Raw genomic sequence first — 13,165 nt, 5'->3', positions numbered from 1 at the left:
GTTGACCTTCTTCCTACGCATCATCCAGTCTTGCAGCACTTCGGTCTCACATGACTAATTGTTTTCCTTACGTAGTAGCTAAACTTTATAGCATCTACCTAAGATCATCGCTTCGGCGGATGCAGAAGATCTGCCCATAAACTCCCACAAGTCGCGATCCACATACCGAGGCATACACATTCAGTCGGAAAGACAAGTCCACCCAATGATATAAACATTCATACCCGGACTTGGGGGACCACTGTTATGCCCCTATCTGAACCACCTCGAAATGTCCACCACAACATACTCCGATCTGCTAGACACCCACCCGAAGTGGTTCCGAAGTGATCTCCCCAATGTCAATGACCTGCTATCACACTGCGAGACATAGGCAATCCTACTGAACTGACCAAAGCGCTCAGAAGATCTGCCGCCAATTTCAGAGGGAGATCTTTGCTAAGATCCTTTCTGCTCCTAAGGTTTAAATTAATTTGACGTCTCCATGAGACTAGTTGATTTGACTTATTAACTTTATGTCAACTCAACTCGGGAGAAACAATTACCCGTCCACTCTACAGACGCGGTTGATTAACGCCTATGAGCAGACACCTCATACCGTCAAATGTATACACGTGCCCCACATCCAACGGTTCATCCCACCTATAAATACCCAAGGGTTGGTAAGAGGTAAAGGTAATGAAACTCTTACTAGATAGCACTTCATAGCAAGCATATATATTTTCTCCTCCCCCTTTATTATTTTGCACAACCCCTGAGTACCGTTCCGATCACCTGAACCTGACTTGATCGTCGGAGTGCATACGATCGCCACCACCCCCACTGGTTCAGGCCGTGTGCGTTGATTGTGTGGATGGAGGAATACGTGTAGTAGCTCTCGATTGGCCACGTGGAATGTCCAATTTTCGAGGTCAACACCAGATATTGAAGTAGTTACGTCTCACTATGTTGGATCTTTAGCCTTAAAAATGTTGAGCGTCTAACATCGAAGACACGTTTAATAGTGCAATAACCCGTCTATTAGTTGTGGGTCATCAATATTATAGTCATTACCGACCATCAATGACACCATTTTATGCATGATAGATGTAAAAATTAACAAAGGCGAAGATAAATGATTACACTAGGTAAAAGAAATCTTTATTTTAAGATATTTGCTTAAACTACGTGGAATCTTGAACTATGCGCCCATTAAGAGGTCGGAGGAAATGAGCCATTTCAAATTCAACAATGAAGTAATCAGAGACATCTTGAGCAACTTTGATGCATCATGCCAAATTCTACATTATTACCTTCATTATTAGTGTTGTTGATTATTAGGAATGTCAACATGTTAATGATTTTTACAAAATTATTTACTATACTATCATCGATGAATCCCAACACACCTCCGTTAATAACCATTGATGAAACATCATTTTGATTAAACAGATATTAATTCTATAAAATCCTCTATATACATATCTAGGTGGTAAATTCTAGTAAGTTCGTCTTATACCACTTTTTTTATAATTTCTACCTGTTACAATCTACACAGTAGTGTATTTCTAGTGTCTCTCAATATTTTAGAATTCTCCTAAAATCTTCCACATAATACTATTTATCGTTAAAGCAATGAAAATCGGAATTGTTATACGTGCATTCGAGAAATAATAAACTATTTTTTATAAAATGATGAGTCTAAGTCAAGTTGTAATTTTCTTTTGAAACTTTTTAGTAAAAAAAATGAAGACTTCAGCATTCTTTCAATTGAAAATGGTAATTCAGTCGAAGATATTCTTTCCATCTCCATGACGGTCGATCCTAGATATTCGTTCAATTCGAGACATATTTCGAANTTAGAGTGAAAGCTGGGGTCTCAAAGTTGTGTTCTTTCCTATCAACTTTTAGTTTCGCAATTATCATATTTGTAAGCATATTTAAGAGACGCTTTATTCCTTTTTTGTAGTTTCAAAGCTTGTTGGTGTTTGTGTATTTGTGACATTTGTCCAATAAATTCATATCTACACGCGCGTGTTTAGTGCTCTTAAATTCAAGTTGATTTTGTTGACATTTTCACTAAAATTACTTTCAACCTTGGATTGTCCGAGATCGTCGGGCCGAAGTCCTTGACCAAGGTCTCAACCGAGTTTTTGTCCAAATATTGACCTTTAGCTTTTAGGCTCATGTAAGCCTTGGCGGCCAGACACCATTCTGAGGTGCATCGGTCTCGACTATCAAGGAGCAAATAATTGGGTAGAGACATATGAGTACACTGTGGAGTTTAGAGCTGACAATTTGAACTGTCAAACTTGAAAATTGCAGTTAATCGACTCAAATTGGGCGAAAAAAATGAACCGATGATGCAATATGATGGATATAGTATTTGATTTTAATGGATCGATTCGGGCCGGGACAAGTATGGTATTTACGTCGTTGCCTAGCCCCAGCTTGGACCGATCGTTAAAAAAATTAATTGGGCATTCTATTATTTTTTCTATGATTCTGTTCAACCCAAAATTCTGGCCCATTACTGACCTGCTAAGTCCAACTAACATAACACAATAGCCCTACACCCTACTACACAGATTATTAAACACACTAGTCGCTGTCACGTGCGATACACGAATTTTGTATTTATTGTGTGTTTATTAGCGTCAAAATTGTAAATTTTTCAAAACTTGTTGAAGATTCGAAGTGTTTGGTGAAATCCGATTGTTTGGTTCATTGTAATTAAAAGATTTTATAATAACTTTTTTTTTTCACCGACAATTTTTTGTTCTTTAATTTGTTAAATCGTTAAATTTTTTTATTCGTGTTGGTGAAAAGTGTTCGCTTAATTTTTTGAGATTATGTTTTACTCAATTATTTCTTGTTCAATGTTTTAATATTTAAGTTTTTACAGGGTGAAATACCTTCTAAATGTGAAGTTGAAAAGGATAATCATTAAGATTAGGATTCTCGATTTTATTCATTATTTCGATTTTTTTCCATTTTTAAAAAAAAGAAATCCATCTCAAACATTAAGGTAAGAAATGAATATAACATACATTAATCAAGATTTAATTATTATTAATAAAATAATTAATATTTTTCTATGGTTATATATATAATATATTCAATTATTTATCATATTAATGGAATAAATGGGCCGTTTTGCCATTCAACACAGGGAAACGATATCGTTTTATACTATAAATGCAGGTAAAAAGGGATTAAAAATAGGAAATGGAAAATAAAAAAATATTATAAATTTTTTTAATTAAATTGAAATAATTAAAACTTAAAAATAAATATTATTTAATTAAAATTGAAAAAATTATGTTTTATCATAAAACGAAAAGAATTAAAAAGAATTTTAAATCAAAAAAATAAATAGTTACGAAAATTAAATAAAGAATATATAAATATTAGTTAATTAAAATTGAAAAAAAATAAGTTTTATCATTAAAAAAAAGAATTAAATAGATTTTTAAATAGGAAAAAATTATTTTTAATATGAACAAAACAAATTAAAAAATAAATAAATAAGGAAAAAAATCTCCATCATCGGAGAGAGATAGAGTCTCGTGAAGAGAAAGGATAACTTCTCTTAAGAGTGGGCGCGGTCCAGTTCGGTTCAATTTCAAAGGGAACTTTAGAGTGAAAGCTGGGGTCTCAAAGTTGTGTTCTTTCCTATCAACTTTTAGTTTCGCAATTATCATATTTGTAAGCATATTTTAGAGACGCTTTATTCCTTTTTTGTAGTTTCAAAGCTTGTTGGAGTTTGTGTATTTGTGACATTTGTCCAATAAATTCATATCTACACGCGCGTGTTTAGTGCTCTTAAATTCAAGTTGATTCTGTTGACATTTTCACTAAAATTACTTTCAACCTTGGATTGTCCGAGATCGTCGGGCCGAAGTCCTTGACCAAGGTCTCAACCGAGTTTTTGTCCAAATATTGACCTTTAGCTTTTAGGCTCGTGTAAGCCTTGGCGGCCAGACACCGTTCTGAGGTGCATCGGTCTCGACTATCAAGGAGCAAATAATTGGGTAGAGACATGTGAGTACACTGTGGAGTTTAGAGCTGACAATTTGAACTGTCAAACTTGAAAATTGCAGTTAATCAACTCGAATTGGGCGAAAAAAATGAACCGATGATGCAATGTGATGGATATAGTATTTGATTTTAATGGATCGATTCGGGTCGGGACAAGTATGGTATTTACGTCGTTGCCTAGCCCCAGCTTGGACCGATCGTTAAAAAAATTAATTGGGCATTCTATTATTTTTTTCTATGATTCTGTTCAACCCAAAATTCTGGCCCATTACCGACCAGCTAAGCCCAACTAACATAACACAATAGCCCTACACCCTACTACACAGATTATTAAACACACTAGTCGCTGTCACGTGCGATACACGAATTTTGTATTTATTGTGTGTTTATTAGCGTCAAAATTGTAAATTTTTCAAAACTTGTTGAAGATTCGAAGTGTTTGGTGAAATCCGATTGTTTGGTTCATTGTAATTAAAAGATTTTATAATAACTTTTTTTTTTCACCGACAATTTTTTGTTCTTTAATTTGTTAAATCGTTAAATTTTTTTATTCGTGTTGGTGAAAAGTGTTCGCTTAATTTTTTGAGATTATGTTTTACTCAATTATTTCTTGTTCAATGTTTTAATATTTAAGTTTTTACAGGGTGAAATACCTTCTAGATGTGGAGTTGAAAAGGATAATCATTAAGATTAGGATTCTCGATTTTAATCATTATTTCGATTTTTTTCCATTTTTAAAAAAAAGAAATCCATCTCAAACATTAAGGTAAGAAATGAATATAACATACATTAATCAAGATTTAATTATTATTAATAAAATAATTAATATTTTTCTATGGTTATATATATAATATATTCAATTATTTATCATATTAATGGAATAAATGGGCCGTTTTGCCATTCAACACAGGGAAACGATATCGTTTTATACTATAAATGCAGGTAAAAAGGGATTAAAAATAGGAAATGGAAAATAAAAAAATATTATAAATTTTTTTAATTAAATTGAAATAATTAAAACTTAAAAATAAATATTATTTAATTAAAATTGAAAAAATTATGTTTTATCATAAAACGAAAAGAATTAAAAAGAATTTTAAATCAAAAAAATAAATAGTTACGAAAATTAAATAAAGAATATATAAATATTAGTTAATTAAAATTGAAAAAAAATAAGTTTTATCATTAAAAAAAAGAATTAAATAGATTTTTAAATAGGAAAAAATTATTTTTAATATGAACAAAACAAATTAAAAAATAAATAAATAAGGAAAAAAATCTCCATCATCGGAGAGAGATAGAGTCTCGTGAAGAGAAAGGATAACTTCTCTTAAGAGTGGGCGCGGTCCAGTTCGGTTCAATTTCAAAGGGAACCGAACCGAATACCAATGAGAATTTTAGAAATGAAACCGAACCCATCGGTTCCGATTTGGTCCGATTTGTTTCTTTACATTGAAAATGTCAAAATAAAATATTCACTAATAAAAAATTTAATGATGTTACCAACGTGATACTTTTAACAAAATATAGAAGAATCGAACATAATATTCAAAGATTAAAAGAAAACTAAGTCTACAAACTTAAAAACAATATCCAAATAATATAAATTACTATCATCAACTTATATAAGCTGCATAGTACTTCAATGATTAAACAAACTTCCATCAAAATCAAAATCCTACATTGAATTGGACACCCTTTAAAAATATATTACAACTTCTGGTTCTGTTATAATTTATAGAAATTTAGATTAAATGTTTCGATCGGATCAACGACTATGTAATCAAAGTGAAAACAAAATAAAAACTCACATCTTAGAAATGAAATTATATATTGTAAATAAATTTATTTAGGTATAGATTTACCCAATATTCTAATTTGACTTGAGAATCAATTAATCAAAGAATTATAAGAAGAGATAATGAAATAATCAAAGAGAAGGAGAGTACTGGAGTCTAAAATGAAGAATGAATCCGATTATATTTTTATAAAAGTGATTAGAGATTGAGTCATATATTTGACCAAAAAAATAAAAAATTCTATGAGAATCGTCCAGTTCTCGGCAATTCCTATACTAGAATCGGGAACAAGATTGAAACCAGTTGGTTCTTAATAATTTGTCCCAAAATTAAATCATTGTTTAAAAGATCCGAAACGAAACCGACCGATTCTAAACGATTCCACCAATTATAGAAAAAAATGCTCACTCCTAGTTTCTCTCCATCCACTGTGTGTGGATATCCACACACATATTTTCTCCATCCACACACATAACACACATTGTGGCTGGAGAAACGGAGAGAAAAAATTTTCCCTCATTTTGTTAGTTTGTTTTGTTCATATTATGAATAATTTTTTTCGATTTAATTTTTTTTTAATTCTCTTTTCTTTATGATAAAATTTAATTTTTTTCAATTTTAATTAAATAATATTTATATATTCTTTATTTATTTTTTGTAACTTTCTTTTGTTTAATTTTTATAAATAATTTTTTGTTCGGTTTAAAATTCTTTTCGTTTTAATATAAAATGCAATTTGTTTAATTTTAATTAAATAGTATTTAATTTTAATTTTAGTTATTTCAATTAAATTAAAAAACTTTATAATAATTTTTTTCTATTTTGGCATGCATTTCATTTTTTTATTTTTAAATTTGTTAAATCATTTAGTTTCTTTTTGTTATTAGTATTGGATTGGACGAAATAAAGCAGTGTGTGAAAATAAAGAAATATTGCAGTGGAGATGATGGTTACAGTGAAATGACGTATGAAAATTGAGAAATGATTAAAAACAACAAAACTTCGTTTTTGCTCCCCATCCAGTATTAAAAAAATTTGCTACAGTATGATAAAATGAAATAATAAAAAGAATTTTAAATCGATCAATAAATTATTATAATATGAGGAAAAAGAAATTTTAGAACAATTTTTAAAAAAATATATAAGAAAAGGAAAATAGCAGTTACAAAAATTAAATAAATAATATATTAATATGATTTAAATTGAAAAAATTAAGTTTAATCATAAAGAAAAAAAATTAAAAAGAATTTTAAATAGAAAAAAATTGTTTATAATAAGAACAAAACAAATTAAAAATATATAAATAAAGAAAAAAATTCTCTATCCACGAGATATCACTTTTTGAGACTCCGTTTCATGAAGAGTTTCTCTCTTTTTGAAAAGAGAGCTCTCCTTTCAGAAGCACATTCACACAATCTCTCCGTGGATGTAGAAATCCTCTTCATCCATGACGAGAAAATTTTTTCCTCATTTTTTTAATTTTGTTTTGTTCATATCATAAATATTAGTTTTATTTAAAAAAAATTTTGAATTCTTTTCTCTTTATGATAAAATTTAATTTTTCAATTTCCATTAAAAAATATTTACATAGGTCCTGTTTGATCCACATTCTTTCAAAAAATATATTTTTAAATAATGATTTAACATCATTTTAACCACATATTTTTTAATAAAATAATATTACACGTAAATTCGAAATTTTTTCTTATTTTTTAACCAAACATTTTCTATCGATACACTGTTTAAAAATGTATTTTTAGGGAAATAATATGATTCAAACGGGGGCATATTTTTTATTTAATTTTTGTAAATTTCTTTTGTTTAGTTTGTTTTTATTTTTATTATAAATTTGTTTAAAATTGTTTTAAAATTTCTTGTTTCTTCATATTATAAATAATTTTTTGTTCGATTTAAAATTTTTTTCGTTTTATGATAGGGTGTAATTTGTTCAATTTTATTATTTATTTTTATTTTTAATTATTTGAATTTAATTAAAAAATTATAATATTTTTTTTCTATTTTTGCTTGCTATTCTTTCCTTTTTGTTCTTTAATTTGATAAATCATTTAGTTTCTTTTCTTTATTAGTATTGATTGAATGAAGTGAAACAATGTGTGAAAATGGAGAAATATTACTGCGGAGGTGATGGTTGCAGTAAAATGACGTGTGAAAATGGAGAAATAATTGAAAATAAACGACATCGTTTCTACTCCAACCCACTAAAAAAATAAATTGCTACAGTGCGATAAAATGGAAGAATTCATTGTTGTTAGCTATGGTACTTTCACGCTGTCTTTTTTATATAATTAATCCACACGCGGTGGACGGAGAGCAATCTTTTTGCGGATGGAGAAATTTTTCCCTCATTTTTTTTAGTTTGTTTTGTTTATATTATAAATAAATTTTCATTTTCAATTTAAAATTCTTTTTAATTCTTTTCTCTTTATAATAAAATTTAATTTTTTAATTTTAATTAAATAATATTTGTATATTCTTTATTTAATTTTTGTAACTTTCTTTTGTTTAACTTGTATTTGTTTTTATTATATATTTTTTGAAAATTATTTTGAAATTTCTTGATTCTTCATATTATAAATAATTTTTTGTTCGAGTTAATTTTTTTTTTGGTCTTATAATAGAACGTAATTTGTTTGATTTTAATTAAATAATATTTATTTTTAGTTTTATTTATTCCAATTTAATTAATTTTTTTTCTAATTTTGCCTGTAATTCTTATTTCTATTCTTTAATTTGTTGGATCAATTAGTTTCTTTTCTTTATTAGTATTGTATTGTATTGGATGGAGTGAAACAGCGTGTTAAAATGGAGAAATATTGCATTGGAAGTGATAGTTGTGGTGAAATGGCGTGTGAAAATGGAGAAATGATTGAAGACAAACGTTGTCGTTTTTGTTTCCACCCACTATAAAAAAAAAAAATCGAATTGCTATAATGTAATAAAATGGAATAATTCACTGTTGCTAGCTATAGTACTTTCACATTCTCCTTTTTATATAGTAAAAATGTGAAAATTGGAATCAACATATTCGACATAACGCATATCTAAATCACTGCCTTTTCGCCGCTATATGACTATCACCATTGCGTTTCGCCGCTACGACGACCACTAACACCTCCACCATCAACAGCCATTCCCAAATCATTCCTCTCCATCACTTTGAGATGAAAACGGAGATAGATCACGAATTTTGCAATGTGGAAATTAGGATATTGTTTGCATTTTCAATTGGGATATTGTTTACTAAATTAACTTAATATTGCGTTTTTGTTTTCATTGACCTTTTTTTATCATAAATTGTTTTTTTTTTCCAATTTGACTGCTAGACCTATAAGAAATAATTTATTTTCACGGTTATTATTCGCCCGAATCGAGCTGAACCGAGATACAAACTGAGTTGAATCAAATCAACTTACTTGGTTATAGTGCGGTTATGGCATGTCCAAAAAATCGGTAGTTCGATAATGATTTTGGCCGAATCGTAATTTTTTTTCTAATTTTGCCTGTAATTCTTATTTCTATTCTTTAATTTGTTGGATCAATTAGTTTCTTTTCTTTATTAGTATCGTATTGTATTGGATGGAGTGAAATAGCGTGTTAAAATGGAGAAATATTGCATTGGAAGTGATAGTTGTGGTGAAATGGCGTGTGAAAATGGAGAAATGATTGAAGACAAACGTTGTCGTTTTTGTTTCCACCCACTATAAAAAAAAAAAATCGAATTGCTATAATGTAATAAAATGGAATAATTCACTGTTGCTAGCTATAGTACTTTCACATTCTCCTTTTTATATAGTAAAAATGTGAAAATTGGAATCAACATATTCGATATAACGCATATCTAAATCACTGCCTTTTCGCCGCTATATGACTATCACCATTGCGTTTCGCCGCTACGACGACCACTAACACCTCCACCATCAACAGCCATTCCCAAATCATTCCTCTCCATCACTTTGAGATGAAAACGGAGATAGATCACGAATTTTGCAATGTGGAAATTGGGATATTGTTTGCATTTTCAATTGGGATATTGTTTACTAAATTAACTTAATATTGCGTTTTTGTTTTCATTGACCTTTTTTTATCATAAATTGTTTTTTTTTTCCAATTTGACTGCTAGACCTATAAGAAATAATTTATTTTCACGGTTATTATTCGCCCGAATCGAGCTGAACCGAGATACAAACTGAGTTGAATCAAATCAACTTACTTGGTTATAGTGCGGTTATGGCATGTCCAAAAAATCGGTAGTTCGATAATGATTTTGGCCGAATCGAGCCGTTACCAACCCTAGTAGAGCTCTTTGGTGACTGATGTGGAGTTCAGGTGAACAATAATTAGTTTATCACCTAGTACATCCCAGTACGATTTGGTAATAGAGAGAGTGAGGGGGGGGGGAGGGGAAGACCATGTTCTTTTTATTTATTTTTATTTTTTTTACAGGGGAACCCGCAACTGCTTTCGTTCGAGTGCGTACTGACAGTGGTGGAGCCAGCACCTGACGAGCTGGGTCGGTCGCCTGTGCTGGCTCCGCCGGAACTTTTAGTAGTAGCAGCCGTCCGTCGGGAAGAAAGGAGAGGAAGAAGTTCGAAGAAGATTACTACATTGCTTGCTGGTTTGGATTGGATTTGGGCCTAATTTTTTTTTTTTCCCGTTTTTACAAATTATGGCCCCAATCCCTTGCAAATCCACCAAAACCGGCCATACCAATCCAAAATTGAAACCAAGTGAAGGTAGTGGCAGAGTAGACGATTGACATGCTATCAACAGCCATTCCCAAATCATTCCTCTCCATCACTTTGAGATGAAAACGGAGATAGATCACGAATTTTGCAATGTGGAAATTGGGATATTGTTTGCATTTTCAATTGGGATATTGTTTACTAAATTAACTTAATATTGCGTTTTTGTTTTCATTGACCTTTTTTTATCATAAATTATTTTTTTTCCAATTTGACTGCTAGACCTACAAGAAATAATTTATTTTCACGGTTATTATTCGCCCGAATCGAGTTGAACCGAGATACAAACTGAGTTGAATCAATTCAACTTACTTGGTTATAGTGCGGTTATGGCATGTCCAAAAAATCGGTAGTTCGATAATGATTTTGGTCGAATCAAGCCGTTACCAACCCTAGTAGAGCTCTTTGGTGACTGATGTGGAGTTCAGGTGAACAATAATTAGTTTATCACCTAGTACATCCCAGTACGATTTGGTAATAGAGAGAGTGAGGTGGGGGGGAGGGGAAGACCATGTTCTTTTTATTTATTTTTATTTTTTTTACAGGGGAACCCGCAACTGCTTTCGTTCGAGTGCGTACTGACAGTGGTGGAGCCAGCACCTAACGAGCTGGGTCGGTCGCCTGTGCTGGCTTCGCCGGAACTTTTAGTAGTAGCAGCCGTCCGTCGGGAAGAAAGGAGAGGAAGAAGTTCGAAGAAGATTACTACATTGCTTGCTGGTTTGGATTGGATTTGGGCCTAATTTTTTTTTCCCGTTTTTACAAATTATGGCCCCAATCCCTTGCAAATCAACCGGCCATACCAATCCAAAATTGAAACCAAGTGAAGGTAGTGGCAGAGTAGACGATTGACATGCATAAGCCATACGCACGTCGCAGACTGTGACTGGGAGTCTGTGACTACGACGAGCGAGTGAGTTGTAAGCGACGAGGTCGGACCTTGGACCTCCTGTGGGTGGCTGTTGACTGTTGTGGTGCGACTTCTTGGCGAGCGCCCTTTTTCCTGTCGTTCTCTGTTTTTCTTTATTTCTTTATCTATTTTTTAGCTTTTATTCTGTGTTCTGTGGCCACTAGTCATCTGTATTCACACAATCACACTTCACAGTTCACATAATCACATAATTCGATGTAGGGTTTTATTTGTGAGTTAATTTAATTGACAAAGAAATGAGAATTGTGAATTTGTGATTTAGGATAACTAATTTATGTTGTTTGAGTTATAATTTATCATTTATGATTTTTGACTTGTGATTTGAGAATTTAGGTCTAGGAAACTAGGGATAAGTGAAATTAAAATTCATTAATAAGTCATGTGTCTCTGTGTCTCTCACACGATACAGTGCTTAACATCGTCTAAGTATGGATTAACCTTTGGGTAGTGTGTTGAATGGAGAAAGGAGAGATTACATTAAAGGTTTCAAAATGCCTAGCTACCTAATCTTGACAAGATCTAGGCCAATTACAGCCAAACAAACTCCATACTATCTGAATTATGTTTGACTGAGTATTAACACCTAGATTATATAGAATTTAAAGCAAGGGATAGGTACCTTAATTGAGTGACAGTGAATGGTAATGCACAGATCTTAGTGTCATATATTCTAGACATGTGATATAGTGCAACAAATGTGGATCCCCAGGACAATTAACGACATTGCTATTACAATCGTTAGGTCAACAGTTGACGTCCGCCCTGGTTGAACTCCAGATCTGGATTCGTCACTGCGTACTGGGTAAAGGAGTGTTGGGTATCTGCGGGAGCCCCAGCCCTACAAAGTAATCTAATTAAGACATAGTCAAATAGTAATTAATTTGGTGGATTAAGGTGACATTTTCTTTGTAGGATTTGGTCAGTGTTGTCGAATTACATTCAATCCAAATCTTTGCAAGTTTAAGATGTATTATAATATGAAAACTAAATGATAAAATTTTTCCAAAAGGTTAAACACATATCTAACATTAATAAAAAAAAATAAAATCTAGAGACTTATTAATTCATTAGCTTAGATTTTCTTATTTTCTAAATTAAGTTCCATTAATAAATGATAAACCTTTTAGCACTTCCATGGTCCTTATGGAGCAACGTGAAATAATTTTTCCAGAATGCAAAAAATTGAAAATGAGAATAGAAGATCAGTGATTCTTAAGAAATAAAAAATATAGTAGTTTTAATTTAAAATATTTGCGCATGTTACCTAGGATAATTAATAATTTATTTTTAATTATTAAAGTTGAAATTGTGCACTCCACGTTCACTCTGTGGGACAGTCCAGAGCGCGGAGGCCACGAGAAAAATCACACAAATGATTGAAATGAGGAAGATTCCAGAACGTGTTTTCTAATCGCACGTCGCAGTCTGTCGCCACCTTCTCCTAATAAAAACTCGCCCCATTAACACGCGTTAAGACATCACATATCATAACGTAATTTTTCTTTTTCTTTTTCTTTTTTTCTTTTTTTAAATCATAAGTTGATGGATCCTATTAAATGTGTAGTTAAAAAAAAAATTGACCAATTTATTAAATAAATAAAAAAATCTTAATTAAACCATGCTAAATCACTAGCATTCATAATTTTAATATTCTT

Source organism: Olea europaea, chromosome 6 (assembly GCF_002742605.1).
Source record: "Olea europaea var. sylvestris chromosome 6, O_europaea_v1, whole genome shotgun sequence".
NCBI lineage: Eukaryota > Viridiplantae > Streptophyta > Magnoliopsida > Lamiales > Oleaceae > Olea > Olea europaea.
This window is presented reverse-complemented; position numbering follows the sequence as displayed.